Below are 23,861 nucleotides of genomic sequence, written 5' to 3'. Positions count from 1 at the left end.
TCAGTTCACGTTCCAGCGTTCGTCTCACCCCGTCGTCTGTCCCATAAAGTATCCTCTGGTTGTCACTTTAAGGGTCTCCCACTCCACGGATCTAGAGTCAGTGGATCCCTCGTCAATTTTAATATGGTCAGCAAGGAAGAGACGAAGGTCATCCCTGTACACCTGGTCCTCCAGGGCTCCAGGGGCCAATCGCCACATCGGGATGGGGGGCCTAACCTCCCTCACTCTCCAGGTCAGCAGAAGAGGATTATGGTCAGAGAGCGTACGTCCCAGGTATTCAGAGTGGACCATCCCCTGCATTAGTGTTGCTGTACAAACCACCCTGTCAATTCTTGTGTGTACCCTGTGGAGTCCTGAGTAGTATGAATAATCTTTTTCAGTAGGATGTTGCTCACGCCATATGTCCAATAATTCCCATGCATCTAGCCATTCTCTAAGTTTTTGGACTACTCTGCTTGTCGTTGCCCCCGACAGTGGTGGGGTGGAGCGGTCTAGTTCTATATCTAACACGCTGTTAAAGTCTCCCCCTATCAAGAGGCCTCCCCCCCCGGCTCGTGATTTGACCCGATAGCCGTGTCATAAAGGGGATCTGGTCCTGGTTAGGAGCATAAATGCAACTCAAGGTAATTGGTACACCGTGCAACCTTCCCTCCAACACCACGTATCTGCCTTCCTGGTCAATATTGGTGGATTCTACTGCAAAGGGAACCCCAGCACGTATCCATATCAGCGCCCCCTAGCATATGCAGAATATTCCGTGGCATACACCTGACCCCTCCATCTTCGCCTTATCTTTTCCGCTTCCCCCTTCGCTAAGTGGGTCTCTTGTAGTAACGCCACTTGGATACCCCTCCTCTTTAGGTAGGACAGAGTTTTGTGTCGTTTGTTTGGTGTTCCCAACCCCCGCACATTCCATGTTAGCATATTATACTCTGCCATATTGGAAAGACATTCACTATATTTCCTTCTTGGCTCGTCCCATTGGCCTGAAACCTTCTGTGTCTGACTGTATGTCTAATCCTAACAACCCACCTACTGCAGAGCGCCATCAGAACTAACAATCTTGAACCCCAACTCCCCTTCCCCAGGGCGCCCCCTAAACAGAAGGCTGCCCAAAATATTGTGCAACTGTGCAACTCAGACAAACTGTCAATTCTAGTTCTCGCCATACTGTCGGAATGGACGAGATTCTGGTGGGGGGGACCGCGCCCGGAGGGGCCAACAGATCGCTGTCCACCTCCATCTCAGGGCTGCGCTGCTTTTTCGATTACCCGAGCTCATTCGCCTTCTGGGGGGTCACCTTTGGTACCTTCACCGAGCAGCCCGACCCATCCACTGAGGACATCACCATGCCATCCGATTCTCCGTCTGAGTCCCTGGGGGGCGATTCCTCTCTACTCATGGAGGCAGCAGCCTCTAATGCCGCTTTTTTCCCCATTTCCTTTTGCGACTGGGTTGGTGCCAAGCGGGTCGGATCCTGTTTCGTCGTCTTCCCAAGCCCCGGCGTACCCCCCCGTTTGCGTGTCGCACCATTTGGGTCCCTCGGGCCTCCAGCCAGTCCCACGCCTCCTCGGGAGTCTGGAAAAAGGTGGTCTTACCATCGATAGTCACCTTTAGTTTTGCCGGGAAAAGAAGCGAGTATTGGATTCCTTCCTCTCTCAAGGCCCTTTTGACTGTCAGGTATGATGCTCGCTTGGTTTGGACATCCAGTGTGAAGTCGGGGAAAAGTGTCACCTCCCCGTTTGCAACTTTAAAAGGGCCCGCTTCTCTGGCTCTTTGTAGAAGAATATCTCTGTCTCTGTAGTGGAGGAGTCTGGCGATCACCACACGCGGAGGACGGCCCGGCGCCAAGGGCCTCGAAGGCACCCGGTGCACCCGCTCCAGGGTGTAGAATGGGGTCAGCCACTCTGGGGTCACGATTGTCCGCAGCCATTCCTCTAGAAACTTCAACATGTTCGCTCCTTCGACCCCTTCCGGCAGCCCCACCACACGCACGTTCTTTCTGTGGCTTCTGCCTTCTGCGTCATCTGGTCTTTGTTCTAGGCGCGCAACCCTATCTACAAGGCACGTCACTTCAGCTTTTAGGTCTTTTTGTTGCGGGGCAATTTCAGCCAGGACATTCTCCGTGTCTTTTACTCTATCCACTAACTTGTGGTGGTCCGCCCTCAGCAGGCCAACTTCAACTGCGACCTGGTTAATGTCACGTTGTAGAGTAGTTTTAGTGTCCTCAATTGCACCCAATATCTTATCTAAGGTGTCCTGCATTTTAAGCTGGGGAGGGTCCAGCGGCTCTCCCTCTTTACGTTCAATGGGTGTCATATTTCCGATTATTTTGCCTTTATGGCGATTCTTAGGGGACATCTGGCACCCGGTAGGTCCACCCAATCAGGCTGGACCGAGTTCTGGGATCTCGCAGGTTTCCTTTTGACCTCTCACTTCGTTCTCCGCCTCCGGCACCCCGCGTTCTGCTGGGGTCACTCAGATGGTCAGTGTCTCTTCACTCGTCACTGTCCGAGGCCGGAGTTCTCTATGGTTCAGGTTCCGTTACCGCCCGCCGGGGTTACTCTCTCTCTGTTTATTATATTTTTATTTATTGGTACCCTTCAGGGTGCTGATCTTTGGGAGCACGGGTGTGTTTCAACTGGGCTCCGCCGGGGAATTAATTGCAACACTCACCCTCGTCTAGGGCGTCGATTTCGGGTCTCCACCATCTCCTTTCTGTTCCTCGGTGCGGCCCGTGAATTTCTTATGTGTCCAAAGGGTCAGATCCCGTGTTCTCTCTGCCCCTACTCCGGGCGCGATTGTCCTGTGGTCGGGGCCCACTGACTCTTCCCGCCTCCTTGCTGCCGTGTTTCTTTGGGGTTCGCTCCTCTGGTCTCTGCAGCACGCCTTCGGCCCTCCTTCGGCCTAGTGAGCGTCCCCTGGCCCCAGCGCTGTCTCCCGGCAAGCCGCTCCGCTCCCGGTATCTCCTGTTCAGACCAGGTTCCGTCACCTCACGCCGGGGCTTCTCTCTCTCCGTTTATTATATATTTATTTATTTACTTATTTAAGGGCCCACCTCAGGATGCTGATCTTTAGGGGCGCAGGCGTGCTCCAGCTGGTCTCTGCCGGAGCACCAGGAGAATCTCTTGCAACACTCACCCTACTCCGGGGCGCCGGTTTCGGGTCTCTGCCATCTCCTTTCTGTTCCTTGGTACAGCTCAGTGACTTCCTATGTGTCCAAAGGGTTAGGTCCCGTATTCTCTTTGCCCCGACTATGGGCGTAGGTGTCGATTGTCCGGCGATTGGGGCCCACTGGCTCCGCTCGCCTCCTTGCTGCTGTGTTTCTTTGGGGCCCGCACCTCGGGTCTCCGCTGCACGCCCTCGGCACTCCCTCGGACCAGCGAGCACCCCCCGGCCCAGCGCCGTCACCCGTCAGACCGCTCCACTCTCGGCCTCTCCTGTTCGGACCAGGTTCAACCGCCGTACGCTGGGATTTCTCTCTCTCTGTTTATTATATATTTATTTATTTATTTATTTAAGGGCCCCCTTCAGGGTGTTGATCTGATCTTTGGGGGCGCAGGTATGTTCCAGTGGAGCTCCGCCGGAGTGCCAGGGGGATCACATGCAACACTCACCCTACTCCGGGGCGCCGATTTCGAGCCTCCGCCTTCTCCCTTCTGTTCCTCAGCGCAGCCCCGTGTATTTCTTATGTGTCCAGAGGGTCAGACCCCGCGTTCTCACTGCCCCGACTCCGGGTGTAGGAGCGGCGAACGGGGCCCACTGTCTCCGCCCAACTCCCTGCTACTGTGTTTCTTTAGGGCACGATCCTCGGGTCTCTGCAGCACGCTCTCGGCATTCCCTCGGTCCAGCGAGTACCCTCTGGCCCCAGCGCCGTCACTCGCTAAGTCGCTCCGTTCCCTCCTGTTCCTCGCGCGCAGCCGGTCGTCTCCGCGCTGGCCTTGTGTTCATACTCGGGTCCCCGACTGCGCTGGGCCCACTAAGTAGAAAGCTCTGCGGTTCCGCAACCTGCATCGGAGCCTCTCAGCCTCGCCCCGTTCGGGCTCCACTGTTTTGCAGTGTCCTCCACAGCTCTCCCGCACTGCGATTGCGGTTTGCCCCGAGGGCTGGGTGTAGATTTAACAGGATTATTTGTAGGCCCCTCCGGAGCTCATAACTTATGCGTGCGCCATCTTCGATCGCGCGGCCACGCCCCCTAACGATGCCATGGATGAGCTGTATTTACAATACACAGCTCAATGGTGCACATTTTCACAGATGCATCAGAAATTCTGACGCATGTGAGGAATCTCCCATAGGAAAAAGCCCTACATCAATTTTCTGCCTGCCTGCTTTCTGAGCAGGCAGTAAAATTTTGACGCAGTGAAGTTGCAGAATGACACAGTGAAATGTTGTATATTTCACTGCATCAGTTCTCCGTGGTTTTTCCAATGGGAATGCCTACACTGCATACATTATACCTGCTGCAGGCATATTGTGATGCAGGGCTTTACAAACTGTTGCTTTGGGCCCAATGCATCAGTTTGTAAATATGGAGCAGTGTAGTACACTGCTAGCACCACTGCTGCGTAAAAAACAAAACGATGCAGCGATGGTGCAAGGGGCTTGTAAATGAGGCACATAGTTTTATCTTGCTGCATCGTTGTGAGGTGGCGTGGTGCACCTTTTATTAGATGCATCACACATGTAGTGCAGAGATATCATTGGTATTTATCAGTCGTGGCTGGCATTGTTAATGAGGAGGGGGCGGGGTGGCGCACGGGCGGGAGGGACAGTGCGTGGGAGCGGGTAAAAAAATGTATTAAAACAATAAAATAAAAACTTACCTCGCTCCTTGCCGCGCCGCTCCTCTCCTCCGTCTCGCTGCAGGCAGGGACAGGCTCCCAGCCTGCCCTGCGGCCAATCGTGACGCTGCTCAGAGCAGCATCAGGATTGGCTGGGAGCGCCCTGGGTGGGCGCTCCCAGGCAGACTGGCAACCTATGCAGCCTCTCTAGCCCAGCAACAGTGTTGGTGGGCTGGAGAGAGCCTGCAGCACATGTGTTTGGCCAGCCCGAGACGGCCGGCAAAACACAAATGCACTCTGAGGGGAGTGCACAGTGCACTCCCCTCGGTGCTCGTCACCCCCGTGGCCCTGCCCTTTTCACCATGAAGGGATAATAAACCTGGTTTATTATCCCTCTGTGGTGAAAGGTTTGCAGCTTCTGCTGTTGGCAGGAGGTGCGACGCTCCTCCACCCTAATGGAGGAGCCGCCCCTGGTATTTATACACTGCAAATCTAGCTAGGTTGAAAGAGAACGTTGTCACTAATGGAGGGTTCCTGAAACAACACAAAACTAGGTGAATCAACCTGGGATATATACATTGAGTTGGACAATTACATTGTTTTGCCGTATTTACATCGGCATTATATTTCATACAGAAATACAATATTTAGACATGGGGAAATTAAGTGATTTGACTAGAATCACACGATTTTCAGACAATTTCCAAAACCATGAGTTAAAACCCAGGTCGTTAGGTTTCTAAGTCGGCATCGTAACTAGTAAATTACATCTTCCACTCTTTGATGTTGATGATAAACATTTCCTATATGCGACATAGCTTTAATACAAGGTCAGCCAGGGAAGCTTACCAGGATAAAGCAGGTTGTCGATCCCGTCTCTGTTGAAAACCCTTACCCAGATTCATAATTGTATGGGGCATAGTTCTAAAATTTACACTATCTGTAAGAATATATTTAAAATATGGTAATTTCTAGTCTGCTTGTTTAGTCACCATAATGTTATTGCAGATTGAATGATGGGTACTAAATCAGAGGTAATCACTGAATCCAACAGCGAAGCTTCTCACATAAAATGCACAAAGAGGGAGGTGGTGAATGATACTAAAACAGTAACAAAAGGTGAAAGTAGTGAAAAAAAAGAATCTGCAAGAGTTGGGTGCAGATATAGGAAGTGTAGGGTAGTGGAAGTAAAATACATGAGCTGGAATCATGATTAGGCAGCACTGGTATTAGGCAACCCTGTAAATAGGCAGTGCAGGTGTGTTCTCCTAAGAATACAATTGAGTACCTGTACTCATGTTTCTTTTTTTTACTAAAAAACATGAGTACTAATCAGTGTTTGCCAGCGTTAGTCTAAGGTACTTTGTATTCTTTTTTGCTGTGTGTGCCTCTCTTTGAGAGTATAGTGTATGGATGGTTGTTGCATAAAACCAGCAGCATAAGAATTACATGTTTATTTTCTGCATCTTCGTACGCTTAAGGGCACAACAAAAGGAGGACAATGTGCATATGGTGGGGATCTGATAATTCAGGAACATTGAAGAGTGGTGTATTTTAGGGTGAATATGGTAAAGTATCCTCAAGTTAGTGCCATGTCACACATGAGTCTAGTGATACCCATCACAAAGTGGGTAGGGTGCAGGCCTCCTTTCATCCAGGCAGATGGTGTGGTGAGAGGGTTTTAGTTTATGGATCTGCTAGAGGGAAATACATGACAGTGTGTCAGAGGAACTGAGTTGGTGGCTGAGTTATCAGTAACAGTTTCAGAGCAGGTACAAGAAGGGGAACATGAATCACATATCTAGATAAAAGAGAGCAAAGTGTTAGATACGAAACATGAAGAGTAACACACATGATTGTGCAGCAAATTATGAGGTAGAGATTGAGGAGATGCAGAGTGAGTGACTCGATATAAGGAGTAATGCTTTGAATTTCAATGGTGAAAATAGGAATGTGGACCCACATTTTCGTGGTTGGGGAGGGACTAAAGGCAGATGGCGGCATTCTGTTTCTGGAGCAGCTTTTCACCTCCTATATCACATATTCCTATATCACATACAATCCCACCTTTCCTGCATATGGCAGTGTCATAGGAGAAACAATGTTTACCCCACAGGTGGAGTTTGGAGATACATGCACCTCTGGTGAACACACTAAAGTAGTATTCACAAGATCTAAAAAGGCCATATCATTACAATCCTTACGACTGCGGAATGCTGGTGAAAGATGCAGAATCACCAAGGATCTTCAATGGTCACACTTTCTTGTCTCACATTCATTGATCTCCTTTTCATTAAACCAAATGGCAAAGAAATTGTGTAATGATATGATGGATTCAGAGACCTTTTTCATATTGAAACAAAAGAGCAGGGAGGTGGGAAGACAGTGAGGAATCTGCAGTTAGATATTCACTAGAAGGAGCACTACTGAAGATACGTCATTAGTTCTTCTGATAGATACCTCCAACCACAGATTCCTCGCCTTTAAAAACACACAAGCTGGAGAGTTTGCAGAATGGGCTGAGATCCAAAAGTCCTTTAGGACCGAACAGGCGAAATGCCATTCCCATCGGACCTAGCCGTCAAGGAAGTATTGCTTTGTGAACATGAGTGCAGACGTCCATGGCCTGGCCTGACAAATATCCAGACAAAGCACTCTGCATGCCAACGCCGTGGCAGCAATCTGAGCCCTGGTGGAATGAGGCATTAGCCTTTTCAGAGGTTACTTCTTGGTCAGTGTGTTGCAGATCTTGAGTCAGAGGACTAGCCAACTTGGCAATATTCCTTTCTGCACCACCTTGCCCTTCTTGGCACCGGACAAACCCATAAAAAGCTGATTGTCTGCCTGATGGTCTTTGGTATGATCCATGTAACAGGTCAAAGCTCTTTTGGGGTTCATCCGAAGGGGGTCTCCCCTCATTTAAGGGGTGATGCTGAAAAAAGAAAATTGGAAGGGTAAAAAGTCACAACTTTTGGCAAAAATGCCACCTTGGTCCTCAACACCAGTTTATCTGGGAAAAAACTGCTGTAGAGTGAATGTACCGAAAAAGCCTGAAGCTCTCACACACAACCAGCTGAACTGATCATGACAAGGAATCCTGCCTTCAGACTCCCAACTGGTGGTATCTTTCTCGGCCAATGAGACACTGGAAGGCTCTAGATTATCCTCCTGCCTTCATGCGGTATCTGGTTGGATGATTAAGAGTAAATTGAAACTTAATGAAGACAAAACCGAGGTGATGATTGTAGGCCCGGAGTCAAGACTCGGAATCCCGCATCCTCTCCCATTAGTAATGGATGACTTCCCTCCACCTAAGAAGCAGATTAAAAGCCTGGGGTTGTGGTTGGATCCAGCTCTGACAATGGATATTCATGCTAAGCATCTATTGGCTACCTGCTTAGGTCTTCTTAGATTATTGAGAAAGGTATTTCATATTCTTCCAGTATTGGCCAAAAGACTTATTGTTCAGGCCACAATCTTATCCAGGCTTGATTACGGAAATGGACTCTTTTTAGGATCTCCATTATATGTCAAGAAAAGACTACAAAGAGTCTAAAACGCAGCAGCTCGCCTGATACTTAATATTCCAAGATGGACCTCAGTTCGGGCTGGCCTGATCTTGTTGCATTGACTGCCAATAGAAAGGCGGATCGAATTCAAGGCCCTATGCCTAGTGCACAGGTCCCTCCATGACAGGGGTCCTCTGCTCCTTAAAAATTTGGTTACTTTCTATAGGCCGTATAGAGACCTTAGATCGTCCTCCTCTGCTCTAGCCAGAATTCCCAGAGTCAAGAAAAGCAAATGGGGCGGGTCCACTCTATCTTTTCTGGGAGCCAAGCTTTGGAACTAACTTCCTGTCAGGTTGCGTCTGATGAATCAGGAACTGATGTTCCGCAAGGCACTCAAAACCTGGCTTTTCTAGTCCCCTTCCATAGTCTCTGTTTACTGGCCTGTCGTGTCCGTGAGTTCCATTAGCGCTGGGAAACCTGTTGGTAGCCATGCGCTTTACAAACTGCATAACATAACAGAATCAGAAGACACAATGAACAATTGTGCTTTGGCTCGAAGAACATACATATGAGAAAAGTAAGGACCAAATTAAGGACCCATTGTATTATCACAAAGAATTTAAGGGCAACATGTTTGTTAAGCCTTTGAGAAACCTCACACAACAGACAAATTAAAAAAGGACAGCTGGTCCAACAAATGCAAAAAAGAAGAAAAAAGCCAACAAGTAACATTCAGCAGTGTTCACCGCAAGTCCTTGCTGGGCTAAAAATAGAACAAACAATAAAACATCTGACAGCTTGACTTGTAACGGGGTTTCATTGAAGACACCACATCAGGTCACAAATTTGTCCCAGTGCAAATGGACCCAGTAGAGGCACTCTGTACAGCAAGGATGACATCCACAGATCTTAGGAAGGAGAGTGAATGCAGTCAACCGCCACATATCAATTTCCATGCATGGAAGTGTAGATTGTGTAGGCCTGGAAGCAGAACCCTGCTCTGCTGCTGCTGCAGAAGGTCCTCCTGAAGTGGAAGCCTGTTCGAAGGATAGATGATTATGACTGGAAGTTCCAGGTACCATACTCTCTTAGCCCATTTTGAAGCCACTAGAAAGGCTTGGGCTCCGTTTTTCCTAATCTTCTTCAGAACTCTGGCAGGAGAGGTGGGGGTAGAAAGACGCATAGGAGTCTTGTACTCCGCTCTAGCTGGAATACATGTCCCAGAGAGAGCCTTCTTGGGAACACCAGTACACAAAAGTGTTGGCACTGCGCGCTCTCGGTGGTTGCAAAAAGATCTAACCTGGACCATTGATGGAAGATACCCTGTGCTACCTAGGGGTGTAATTACCATTCATGATACACCTAGCACCATCAGCTGAGCTCCCTGGTGGTTGCCTTTAAAGGATACATTGTATTGACTTAAGAAGATTGAAAGCAGAATAAAGTCAACAACATTCCTAAAACTGTGGCTTATTGTACTGACGTCGTGTCATGATTTTTTTACAACAGTGGGACTTCTCTGAGTGCTTCCGTACCACTTCTTCACAGTAATCACCGTCTTAGGACCGATTTTTGCCCTTGGTGGTAAGGTGTTTGGTACCATGTAAACACCATCTTTAGGGACTTCCTCAAATAATTTGTTGGCCTTTATTCACCCCAACTATCATGCATAAAAAGATGTGCAAACATTACAGCATAACCATCAAATTTTGTAAGCCGTTGGCTGAGCTCATCTGCCCTGGCATTCAAAGATCTTCCCTGGTGTTTACAACCAGAAAAATTCACTGACATTCAACTTAACTTCAGAGCCAAATAACCTCAAAGGTGAAGACTGCAGTAACACATGGCCATGATGTTGTCCCTGAGGACCTCTATGAGCATTCCTTTGTTAGATGGAAAGAAAGCCTTTAGCCTACTGTGAATGACCTGTAACTCCAAAAAGATGATGTGGAGTCTGATTTCCGCAAGCGACCAGAGTCCCCTGATATCCAACTCTCCCAGATTACCTCCCTAACCCAACAGTGACGCATCCATTCCCACCTTCAGGTATGGGTGGGGAATAGACAGTGGTCTGTCGCTAGTCCAACTTCAGTCAAGCAACCATCACTACAGAGCTTTTGCAGTTTCCGCCAAAACGTGGATGGAATCCAACAGTTTCCCTTTGTGCTAGGCCCACTGAGACTCCAGGTTTCACTGCAGAACCTGTATATGCCACCTGGCATAGTCGTCAAACAAAATGTAGTAAGCCAATAGACCAAGATGCCTCACAGATACCGGACCAAGGCTGAAACATCAGTATCATAGCCAGAATGTCCTGAACTCATTGTGATAGAGGGAAGGCCCTACACTGCACCATATCCAAGACAGCCTCAATGAAAGAGAGCCTCCATGAAGGAGTCAGGTGTAACTTCACTATGTTGATCATGAACCCAAAAGATGTTAGGTTCGCCATTATCTTTAGGTGGTCTACAACTGACTGTGGCAAGCCTGCCTTTAACAGTCAGTCACTGATGTAGAGGAAAACTGGTATCCCCAAACTCCAGAGGTGTGCTGTGACTACAGCTATTACTTTTGTGAACACCTAGGGGGCACTTATGAAGCCAAAGGGGAGTACAACAAATTGGAAATGTTCCTGGGCAAGCTTGAAGCGCAGGTGATATCTGGCACTGCAGAATGGGTATATAAAAATGTGCATCTAACAGCCAGTCTTCCTGATCCAGGACATCCAGAAACCGGGCCCGCATAAACATCATGAATTTATCCCTCTGCAGGAAGGTGTTGAGAGTACAGAGATTGAAAAAAGAATGATGACCTTTGTCCTTCTTTAGCACAAGATAATAGCCGAAGTAACAACCTGTCCCTATATCTAATGATCGTAACCTCTCTATGTCCCTTTGGACAGGAGAGCTGTGCAGCAACAAGATGACCATGTGTTCCTCTGAAAACCATTTTAGAGAGGGTGTAAGATGTGGTAAGTTGGAAAGTAATGGAGGGGAAATCCATGTGGTATCATCTGGAGGACCCATCTGTTGGAAGAGTTGGATCTGGCCTCCCACACAGGGATTGTCCCAAAATAAGGGCAAGCTAAAGCACCTTGGAGTATGAAGCCATAGATTTGGGGGGGGGGGTCTGGGATAGTCTTTGTCCCAGGTGACTTGCATGTTGTCTGCCCGAACACAGTCCCCATCTCCAAAAGGACTGGGATACCTGCTGCAAGGCAGGGGAGGACTGGCACTGCCTGAACGACAACCGTCTGCAGTACCCACAAAAGGTTCGAAATTGCTGAGAAAACTGCATTGTAGGCACCATAAGGCCCAAGCAATGAGCCGTGACTCAGATTTCTTTAATGTGTTTCAAGGCCAAATCTGCCTTCTCGCCAAACAGGTAAAGACCCATCGAGGAACAAGTTAAGAGACACCTGGACATCCCCAGAGAAGCCTGTAGGCCGCATGAAGATGTGGTAGTGGAGCACCAAACTGTTGCTGACTGCTCACCCAAAGTAATCAGTAATATGCAGATCATACCTTATACTATATTTGGCTGCATCGAGCCTAACCTAAGCCAGGGAGATCTAAGCCAGGGAGGCCCGCAAGTCTTCAGGAACTGCCTGCTATATCCCACCATCTATGTCTCTGAAGCGTCAGTATATCGAGCAAGGAGGCAACCTCAAGGTTAGGCTTGCTGATGAGAACACTGGCTTCAAGACTGCCACAATTCTCCTTGATTCTCTCTCCAGGGTGGTGGTTGGGAAATAAATTTACACTCACCTGGCTGGTGGAAGCTTTGAGCACCAGACTCTTTGGAATCGGCTACTGTGTCAGAAACTCAGGGTCACCAGATGCCAGTCTATGACATCTGGCATCCTATCCGTTCCAAGGAAGGCAGCCCAAGGGCCCCTCAATGTGCCATTAAGGGCTTCATTAAAAGATAGCAAAGGCTCTGAGGACGCCTACCCAGGCTGCAACAACTATATGAGCATATTAGTCTCCACTTCCACAGAAGAGATTTGAAGGTTTAAAAGCTCAGCTGCACACCTAATCCCTACAGAAAAGGAAGCACTTTCCTGCATTGATGGTCCAGGAGGGGAACCTACCGCTAATCATGGGAACTGTCCAGCTCAGTGGCTTTTTGCAAGTCCATATGAAGATTGTCATCATCAGACGGTGACGGTTGGGGGGGGAATCATCCACATCAGCTGTACTGTAATTTCTGAAAGCTTACTGACTGATCAGAGTTGGTGTAGCACCTTGGGGTGACTCCGTGACAGAGGCAGTGTTTTATATGACTCTATGTGGGGGCCATGTGTGTCAAAGTGGATAGAAGAAACAACCTCAGTCAAGATGCATTCAGCTTGGAGTTGCACGCCAGTACCAATAGGCAGGTCCCTGGCTGGCACTGAAGTCAAAGGAACTAGCACAGATCTTGGAGCAAATAGAGTCGCTGTATTGACTCCCAACTTGTTTCCCAGCAGCCACCATTGTTGTCGTGAGTAGCGACAAAGAAAAGGGTCCTAAATTAGAGGAGCAGGCTTGCATGCCCCTCTGCACTTACTTCACCAACTCAGTCCTTCCTGCTGCCACCTCTCTCTTCTCTGGCATGGTCCTGCATCACAGCCGTTCCCGTGCCTAAGTCGCACAGGCTGTGCAGGCACTTGTCTTCACCTGTAGTTAGGGTCCCCAGAGTAACTTCTCATTTGGCGTCCTCACCACTAAGTCGAGGATCCTTGGAAAATGACGCTGGTGCATGGGTCGGCTGGTCTCAATCTCCCAGGTTCCTTAATGCAAGTGCCACCTTCACTAAGGCCTACACCACAAGGCTCTCACTGTCTCAGAAACACGCGCTCCGCTGTGCCCATACTGCACAACTAATGAAACTCCCAGCATACTGAGTTGTCGATTTGTCACTAGCCATCATTCCCTAGGCCTTACTGAGCAGGAATCATCCGGTGCAGAACAGAAGCTCAGCTAAATTACACCCACCAAGTTCTGTGGTTCGGCCATGCCCCCTGCAGATTTCATGTTTACTGTAAACTCTAAGACAGAAAATGTAATTACTTTTTGAAATACAGCATGTAGGACACTCTGGCCCTCATTCTGACCTTGGCGGGCGGCGGAGGCCGCCCGCCAAAGTCCCGCCGTCAGGTTACCGTTCCGCGGTCGAAAGACCGCGGCGGTAATTCTGACTTTCCCACTGGGCTGGCGGGCGGTCTCGTTCAGACCGCCAGCCAGCCCAGCGGGAAAGACGCTTCCACGATGAAGCCGGCTCGGAATCGAGCCGGCGGAGTGGAAGCTGTGCGACGGGTGCAGTTGCACCCGTCGCGTATTTCACTGTCTGCGCAGCAGACAGTGAAATACATGTAGGGGCCCTCTTACGGGGGCCCCTGCAATGCCCATGCCAGTGGCATGGGCACTGCAGGGGCCCCCAGGGGCCCCGCGACCCCCCCTACCGCCATCCGGATCTCGGCGGTCCGACCGCCGGGATCTGGATGGCGGTAGGGGGGGTCAGAATCCCCGCGGCGGTGCAGCAAGCTGCGCCGCCGCGGAGGATTCAATGGGGCCGCGGTACACTGGCGGGACCCCGCCAGTGGTGCCGGTCCGACCGCGGCTTTACCGCCGCGGTCGGAATCCCCATTGAAGCACCGCCGGCTTGTCGGCGGTGCTCCCGCGGTCCTCCGCCCTGGCGGTCAAAGACCGCCAGGGTCAGAATGAGGGCCTCTATGTTCTTAATATCTATTATGTACTTTTGTACATTTTAATATGGTAATTGCCTTGTACTTTTATTTTCTAACTTTTGGTAAATTAAAAATAGCTTAATTTTTGCAGTGGAGAATATGTATCTGTTTCGCGGGAATGATGTACCTGTTCTACATTTCATGGGATTTAAAGAGGGCACTTATTTTCTGTATCACTGCATTTTGTATATCTGTACCGCTCCCTGCTTTGTAATCTAAGATATGGTATGCAGCGATATGTCCTTTAAGGTAGACATCCAATAACACCGTTTTAATTACCAAAAAGTGATTTGCGCATTCAGCAACTGTATGTACACCAATAGACAAAGACAAAGGTATAGTTAAGCACAGTGTAAGATTGAAGCAAGTTAGTTATCTCGGCTGCAATATGAACACCATTAAATATAGATGGTAGAGATCATTAATTAAACAGGGTAGAACTGAATCTATGCCTTTCATTTCTGTGTGTCAGAACAGTAACGGCCAGAAGCGATACCGCAGTGCTAAAAAAACAGAGTTTCTGCTCACAATTCACCGCACATACAGAAAGCTCCACTTTACTTTTTAATGCTTAGCGTCTGATGAAAGCTGGGTTCTGTTGTGCTTCGGCAGTCACTTGCAAACAGACAGCCGTTTAGCCACATCACGCATGGCGAGACCAGGTATTTAATTAGGAAAGGCCAGAGAGAAAATTACACTCTGGGATGTTCAACAACAAGAGTATGTGGTTCAGAAAGATACTTCAATGGACTGCGCGCTAGCTCAGCAGACAGACACCTTCAAGTAACACAAGGGACAGCTTTCATTGTTTGTTACCCTATACATCCAGTGCCATCCTATGTTCGTTTTTTGACACCCCTGTATAACAAGCATTTGCAATGCAATGGGTCTCACGTTTGCTCAAGTTAGAGCTATTAGCGTTGTAAATTCCTAACTGGACTTTTCTTGTTACATTCATTAAAAATGAAGAGTAAAAAGATTGACATAATCAAGCGGATTCAAAGAGCCACGACCGCCACAAAAGGAAAAAGAAGTTTGCTTGCAGTCAAACTTATCGGCCAACGTGCAATTTTCCAGGTAACAGGGTCGATGGATTAGGGGTTTACAAAACTGCCTCAAGGAGTGACAAACGTAAAGCATTTACCTAAGATAACAAAGGATTTTTGAAAGGCAAGCCCATGAACGAATGATAGTGATGGGCATGTGGTGGGCGTGGTTAAAAGCCACCAGACAGATTAAAACATCCACAGCGCTTGCACGCTCGACCTAAAAATGGGGGCTGGGCAAGGGACGGTTGTGCTAAAATCTAAAGCATGTTCCTGGCCTGGGCAAATATTTTACCAGATAATTTAATGTACTGGCTGACACTGAAGTCAAAGGGACCAGCGCAGATCTTGGAGCACACAGAGTTGTGGTATTGACTCCCCACTTGTTCCCCAGCAACCACCATTGTTGTCATGAGTAGCGACAAAGAAGAGGGTCCTAAATTAGAGGAGCGGGCTTGCATGCTTCTGCCTCCCCGCACTTACTTCACCAACTCAGTCCTTCTTGCTGCCCCCTCTCTCTTCTCTGGCGTGGTTCCGCATCACAGCCATTCCCTTACCTAGGCCGCACAGGTAGTATAGCCCATCTCTAAAGCTGCCTACCGTTTACGTAAATTAGTGAGAGTGGAGACTCAAGCAGTCAAAAGGAGTGACTGCCCAGTATATGGAATGGATTTCCCCACTCTTGGAGTTTTGAACAAGTAACTCAGATAGTGGGAAAACTCTGGCCCACTAGGAGGGCCCACTAAGAAATTAGGATTTACTGAGGAAGTCTGTAATTCTGAGTCAAATTTCTTATTTTCCTCTATGGTTCATTCAGAGATTTCATAGGTTTTCAGCACCAAATTCAGTGGTCTAGGTGAAATTCCAGTTAATTTGATGAATTTCGTGTTACGCTCGTTACCCGAAATTCACAAAATGATGGCATTAAACTGTGTAGCAAAACTCTGGCGTAGTAGTGCTGGAACAACACGAACAACCACAACTTCAGAGGCTCTTTTTCGTGCCACTAGGGCTTTTTGCATTAATATTATTTTGCATGAAATGTGACTTTGTGTCCAAATTTGGACGTGAGGAATAATTTCAGGCAAAAATATAGAGCTAATTGCTGGTTTTGCATTTCTCATAATTTTGTGAATTTTGTGCTTCCATAGTTATGAGGTCCATTGGAATTAAGAGGCCAGTCTTAATCGGGGCTCAAGTAAAAAGTGAATTTCAACTAGAAATGGTTTTCTGAAGCTCACGTGAAAATAGGTATGCTTGCAAAAATGTATGGTAATTCACATATAGATCCTTCCAAACCTCACGAGCTTCATCACCCAGATAACCTTCAAGAAGATCATAGTTGGACAAACCAAAATTAATTTTGGAAATGCAACTCTCCATTTTCGGAGCCACCCTCTGCTTTCCCTTTCACAGAAGAATCAGAGACTCATGCTGTGCCAAATGACTTTAAAATTACCTGTCCCTTTCATTATGGCAGTAGAAAACAAGCATTTGCAAAGCAATAGGTCTTGCATATTTCGAACAAGTTGTCATCTTTTGACAACAGGGCCAGAGCAAAAACAAAAAAAATGATAGAAACTGAGAACAGATGACTTAACAAAATAAAATAAAGTTAACTTTAAAAAAGTAAAACTGCAATTTTGTTTGTCCTGCTGGGCACATTTTTGCTAGTCACAAGCCTTCTGTTTATGTGGCACTGGAAGTTAGAACAAAATAGTGTTTTGATGACGTCGGGAGCAGTGGACGGGCACAAATTAAGTTGCAATCAATTAGTGCTTGATCCCTACTCCACACAGAGGAACGGAAATTATGCCTGACACGCCTTGACGCATCACAAGGCTGTAAAGAAGCATGTCACATAAACCAACAAATGGTTAGCGACAGACGGGCTCCAAACCCTTCACCAAGCACAACAGTGTCTCAAATGTGAGATGCACGCGCAAGCGCATGCTCTCGCAAGCTCAACTCTAAACAGTGCTCGCGTCTCACTTCCAAAATGGCCTAAAACATTGGCACTCACATTTTCCCAGGGGCATCAAGTTTGGTTTGTGATGTGACGGATGGTCGCATTGATGCCAGCTGGGTGGCGGCCAGGGGCTGGGGGATTGCAGTAGGGTAGTTGTAGGGGAAGAGAAGCTTATACACTTAGCTAAATTGTGTGATCTTAGGCAATTTTTTATTTCACTTTTCCTCCTTTTATCATTATCACATATGGGAATCTTGAAGTACATGACTTCAGGATATCTGCTTTACAAAACATTTTCCTGTGTTCGATTTAATAAACCATAATGTTGTTCATGTATAATATAAACCCAGTCCACTCAATGAGTGCACACAACAATTGGGGGAGGGGGTGGAGAATTAAAGTTTCTATATTCTTAGTGCTGCTGCCCCCGGGCTTACTTTGAGTATCACTGGACTAAAATATAGTGCTAAATGCCATATTTCTATTTATTTTTTCGGAAAGTTTTAAGTAGTTATGCAAAAGGAAATTACTCATATTTCACACACTCCTAAAGCAGTTCCCTATTAAACTGCAACCGGCTCATCAACAAATAAAGTCTGAATCTCACACATTCGTCTTGCATAAATAATATCCACCTAAGGCAACTTTCAAGGAAAATATAGGATGGAATGTGGGGCAATTTAACTTTCACCACACAATCCTGTCAATTAAGAGCCAGAGAACAAATATTTTGGGTGTTTTTCCATACGTGATAGTAGGAGACAAAGGAACTTTGTTGGATGAGTATACTAAACCGGCTTTAAAATGTAATAAAAAAATGACACAGTGCAACAAAATACATATGTATATAATTAGGAAAAGGGTCTGCTTCCCCATGAATTTGAAGAGCTGCAAGGCAGTTTTCGCTCATTGTAGTGTTTTCATAGAATGTCCCTGGGACTCTTGAACATTTCAATACCTTCTTTAGGGACAATGAAACACGCTAAATCCAGAACTTCGACTGCCGGGTTTCCAGCTTCCAAAATGTTAGATTTTGAGGTTTATCTTGTTGTTGCAGATGCAAGACAATACACGTATGAAGGGGTGAGAGGAAAAAATCTCTCCTTGTCCAACCTCTCAATATATCTATCACTATCACAAAAGGGACAAGTAAAACCAGGGGATCCGTTGAGGTCCTGATGAAGGCCAGTATACCCTGAAGGGCAGCAAAAAACGGCTGAAATATGTTGACTGGTGGGCAGGTACTGGGGTGAACAGGTAATGGTATCCAGTAAGTCACCACCAGGGGTCCATTTCTAATCCTGTCCAGGGGGTCCTTTAATAAAATTGAGGAAGGGGACACCTTTGAGACAGTTTTATGTTCTGTTGTTTGTTCAGATCCCTGTTTTTGTTTGTTTTGTTGTGTAGTGTTTTCTGTTCCCCACCCTTACTGCTCCACTCCACCGTAGGTCTACGTAGGAGTGTGTTAGCAGAAGCCCAATGATGAAGCATGTCACAATGAGTGGGTGAGGGCAGTTTTCCTAGGGGTAGTCAGTCATTCGCCCACAGGCTGGGGACGTAATGGTTTTTCTTGTCCCTTTTGTGATAGTTACAGATGCAAGACCAAGATTTAATCTGTTTGGGACTTATAGTGCTTTGAACTTATGAAGATGTATTGAATTGTAGACTGACCTCATAAGGTTGACAGTGATATGTTTAAAGACATAGCAGTTCCACATTCACAGCACTTTGACAAGACAAGGCAGTGCCAATCACGCACAACACTAGAACACCTTCCACACAGGTAACTCTAGCACCCACATATCCTTCCAGCCAGCCACCCAAGGCCTTGCACGTTTTACCATCCCATATCTCTGTCATTTTTGCTAATATACACTCACAGATACAGTGACTACAATACAACAAAAGTACCACTCTGGTCCTGACATAAACACCAAAAGTACGGCGTGTGATCTTTACTTTGCAGACACTTGATCAGGAGTCATTATAGCATGGGAGTTACACGTATAGTTTCAGTCTCACAGGTTATAATTTGTAAAACACACACACACTCTTCCATTTCCCCACCCCCACCTCATTAACAGAAGAAAGGCTATAGAAAATTAGTTCTAGATGTATCTCGCTGAATACCTTCCAGTAAGGTAAATGAATACAATACTGTCACACTCATTGGATGATGTCATCAATTATGTCAACAGTGATGTCATCAATGATGCCATTTGAGATGTCATCAGTGATATTATCAATGATGTCACTGAACATGTCATGATTGATGTAATATATGAGGTCATATGCAGTGCATGGTGGGGGGTGCAAGTTATAGTTAAGTCACTGAACTGTAACTGGGGAATTTCAGGGATTTTTGGAGTTTCAAATGTTACGTTATTAGTGATATTGTCACCTAACTATAATGTTCCTTTAACCTTTGTTTTTTCAGTGAATTTCTAGAGATTTTTTTAATGCAAGGTAAACGCATTTTTTATACCTAACTGTAACATGACCTTAATCTTTGATTTCTTCAATGAATTTCTGAGATGTTTTAATGTAAAGTGAGATGTTATTTACATACCTAACTATAACCTCATTTTAACCTTAGAAGTTATCAGTGAATTTCTAGTATTTTTTGTGTAAAGTAAAATGTTACTGCATAATTAGGAATAATGTGTTATCTTCATTTGGTTCTAGTGAATTTTAGTAGTTTGCTTTCATTTTTCAAATTGATGTCTGTTATTATTTTATTTATTTTTGCCTTTCCACAGATCCCGAAGTACTCCCATGGGGTTCTTAGAAACAATAGGAGGGTCTTGCAGAAGACCTGTGAAAGTTTTGCTTTTTGATCTGGGTCCCACATGACTACAGTGGGATTAGTAAAACTTTTTGAAAAGTTCTGTTTAACATGAAAGAGTGATTTTAAATTAAATTTGAGGCTAGAGGTTTTCTCATAGGCACAATTAATGAGGACGCTTTCTGTCTTTTGGTGAAATTGCCTAGTGTTTTGGGGTCACTGAACCCTGTACCCAAATTTGGTACCACAGGTCCTATGACAGCCAGTAAAGTCATCTGATTAGTTGAAATCACTGTTTTGCTCCGTTTTCAAGAAACTTCCCTTCCTTTCACCCTCATTTGGGATGAGCACGTAGGAGTGACCACATCTTTTGTTAGGCCATCCTGCTTTTTCGCATTTCGCATTTGTTTGTGGGATTCAACTTTCACAATGGCATCTAGCAAAGAGATGGAAGCGAAGCAGAAATACCCTCCAACAACCAACAGAGAGTAGCTTGTCTGTCAGTTCTTCTCAATCCCTCCAGGGGAGAAAAGATGTCAGCCAAAACTATCACCTGCTAATTATGTGGCAAAAGACTCTCCAAGTGTACTTCCAAGAAATACACCCATGGAACATCAGAGATGTGGAAGCATATGATGTCCTGACATAGAGACACCTCACCATAGCAGAGCGGCAATGTGATGATCGGAAGCGTAAACATTAATCTCTGGATCCTAGGGCCACAGCCCCATCTCAAGTGCTCTTGGGACAAACTAAAAACAGCCATGCTCAGCAGCACATGATTATTTAAATTAGCAAGTGTTGCAAGGTGTTGGCCATCGGAGAGTAGTGTCAGTTGGACTGAATAAAGCTGGTCTCGGAACACTATTGTGCAAAGCAGCATTTGTTTTTGTGTTAAATCTCCAAGCTCAGATGACTTTTCTCTTATTTAAGTTTAACCCCAAAACACTGGAAAAATACAAACAAATATAAAAAGTTTGAAAATCAGTGAACAAATTTTGTTTTTAGATCGCCCTTTTTTGGTTTAAAGACAGAAATATTTAATGTTGTTGTGCCAAGCGTGTCTCTTTATGTTGGTGTGTCAAGAGTCTATTATAGCAGCCATTTATAATAATAAAGATAAAGGCGGTCATTCCTACCTTGGCGGGCGGCGGTCGCCGCCTGCCTGGCGGGAACCGCCAGAAGACCGTACCGTGGTCAAAGGACCGCCCGCCCAGCGGGAAAGCACAAGCAACGAGGAAGCCGGCGGAGTTGCTGGTGTGCGACGGGTGCAGTTGCCAAGCAGACACTGAAAATCAATGTGGGGCCCTGTTAGGGGGCCCACGACACCCGTTCCCGCCAGCCAGGTTCTGGCGGTGAAAACCGCCAGAACCAGGCTGGTGGGAAGGGGGTCGGAATCCCCATGGTGGCGCTGCTTGCAGCGCCGGCCTGGAGGATTCACAGGGGCAGCGGAAAGCCGGCAGGAAACCGCCGGCTTCCCTTTTCTGACTGCAGCTTTACCGCCGCGGTCAGAATAGCCCCAGAAGCACCGCCAGCCTGTTGGCGGTGCTTCCTCCGTCCCCTACCCTGGCGGTATCGGACCGCCAGGGTAGGAATGACCCCCAAAGTCTATTGTTATACCTGTAGGACAAAACTAAACATTTAGAACAATAGATTTATGTAAGATTCATAAAGATTTAGTTTCAGGTTTGTATTACTGCATAACACATACCCAACACAAAACAATTTGAGTTTGTTTTTAGCCAACAGCCATACAATGCAGTGTAATGCGCTGCCTTGCATTACTTCGGAACAAGGTAGCATTTCATGTTGAATTGGTGTTCCTGTACATCCACCATGGATTTTGATGCAAATACAAACATACAAAAACTTGCAGACATTGATTTGCACAAAAGTCCTCTGCCGTCGTGAGGTAGGCGAAATGGGAATAAACAAATGTATTTCTCTATGTTTTTTCGCCGTGCATGTGTGATGCATTCTACAGCGCACATACAAAGAAGAGATTTCCATAAAACCATATTTTTTGTGCAGGAAGGGACCACCCTGACCACAACACAGACAGTATTGTACTACGGCAAGGGTGCGTGCATTTGCGCATGCCTTCAGAAAGTTTTACAGCGCAGGAAGAAGGCTGTGCATACTAGGGGCTTGGTCATCTTATTGGGCTTGGGTGTCTGGAGAAAGTGGGATTTCTGTGAAGACATCCTTATAAGGCAAAGGCTATGCGTAGTAGGGGCTTGACCATCCATGTCTCATTGATTGCATACAAGATGTCAGCTACTCACAAAGGGTCCGGTATAGGATGAATGCTGTTCATAGTAGGGGCTTGGCGACTTAATGGGGCTTGGGTGTCTGGAGGGAGTGGACTCTCTCTGAATAGCTGTGCACTTGGCAAATACTGTCTATAGTGGGGGCTTGACTTTCTAAAAGGATTTGTGTGTCTGGATGGAGTGGGCTCTCCTTGAATAGATGTGAACAGTGCAAACGTGGTGTTTAATAGAAGAGTTGTGCTTGACTACATAGTGCAGCCTTGCTGTTTGGATGGGGTGGGCTCTCTGTGAAGAGTTTTGCACAGGGCAAAGGCCGTACAAAGCATGGAGTTGAACACCACAGATGGCTTAGTTGTCTGCCGGGAGTGGCTCCTGTATGGAGTTGAGCAAAAGGTGAAGGCTGTGCATAGTAGGGGCGTGGCCACATTCTTGGACTTGAATGTTTGGATGGAGTAAGCTCTCCAAGAAGAATGTGTACAGGCTTGACTACCTAAGAGGACTTAAGTGTTTGTGGGGAATGGGCTCTACATGACGAGCTGTGCACAAAGCAAAGGCAGATCCTAGTGGATCTACAAAGTAAAAGCTGTGTTTTGTAGGGCCTTGACAACCAAAGGGGCTTGGGTTTCACAAAGGGTGGGCTTTCGGTAATGAGTTGTGCAAAAGGTGAAGGCTGTGTGTAGTAGAGGCTTGTCTATCTAAGGGGATTTGGGTGTCTGGATGGAGTGGGCTGTCGGTAAACAGTTGTTCACAGGGTAAACGATGTGCATAGTAGGGGCTTGATTACAAAAATGTCTTCAGTGTCTGTAGGGAGTGGGTCTTGATGAAAAGTTGTGTAAAGCACAAAGGCTGTACAATGTAGGGGCTTGACCATGCGGGGTTCTAGAGGGAGTAGACTCTCTGTGAAGAGTTGTGCACAGGGCAAATGATGACCATGGTAGAGACCTGCCCACCTAAGGGGGCTTGGATGTCTGGAGGGAGTTGGCTCTGCATGAAGAGTTGTGTAGAGGGCAAAAACTGTGAATAGTAGGACCATGGCTACCTAATAGAGCCTGAACATCTGAGGAGTGAGCTTCCTGTGAAGAGTTTTGCACAGGGTAAAAGCTGGGCATACTTGTAGGTTGACCACCTAAGGGGATTTGAGTGTCTGGAGAGAGAGGGCTCTGTGTAAAGAGTTACGCACAGGAGAAATGTTGTGTGCAGAAGATGCTAGACTATCTAAGGAGGTTTGGGTGTGTGGAAGGAGTGAGCTATATGTGAAGAGTTGTGCACAATGTGAATACTATGCATAGTAAAGACGTGACTAATGAAGGAGCCTTGGGTAGCTGAAGGAAGTGAGTTTTCCTGGGAGAGCTGTACAAAGGGCAAAGTCTGTGCGTATTAGTGGCTTGGACACCTAATGGGCTTGGATGTCTGGAGGGAATGGGCTTTCCATGAAAAATTCTGCACAGGGCAAAGGCTGTGTATATTATGGGTTTGGGTGTCTGGATAAAGAGGGCTCTTTTCGAAGAGCTTGGCACAGTGTGGAAGCTATGCATATTAAGAGCTTGACCACTGCTCAACCTGGCCCTTTCTGCAGGGTCATCCCTAAAATGTTTGCCTTCATCTGCATATTTTCTGAGCCCTCAAGGAGCTGAACATGAAGGTCAAACACCTGTCAGAGTTCAGCAGAAACACTTCAGTGGTGGAGGAAGGGTCCACACACCCAGGGTGGCTGACTTCGAGGCGGAGGATGACATGAAGAGGTGGTTAGAGGCATATGACGTAGCA

General features: G+C 46.8%; 1 protein-coding gene across 1 annotated transcript in view; it reads right to left on the bottom strand.

Annotated features, from left to right (window-relative positions):
• Positions 1-23,861, bottom strand: part of SLC9A9 (solute carrier family 9 member A9) — a 2,563,562-nt gene that overhangs the window by 1,043,314 nt on the left and 1,496,387 nt on the right. The gene's annotated exons all lie outside the window — the stretch shown is intronic.

The sequence above is a fragment of the Pleurodeles waltl genome, chromosome 11 (assembly GCF_031143425.1).
Source record: "Pleurodeles waltl isolate 20211129_DDA chromosome 11, aPleWal1.hap1.20221129, whole genome shotgun sequence".
Lineage (NCBI taxonomy): Eukaryota > Metazoa > Chordata > Amphibia > Caudata > Salamandridae > Pleurodeles > Pleurodeles waltl.
The sequence above is the reverse complement of the archived record's forward strand: the minus strand, read 5'-3'. Positions and strand labels throughout refer to the sequence as shown.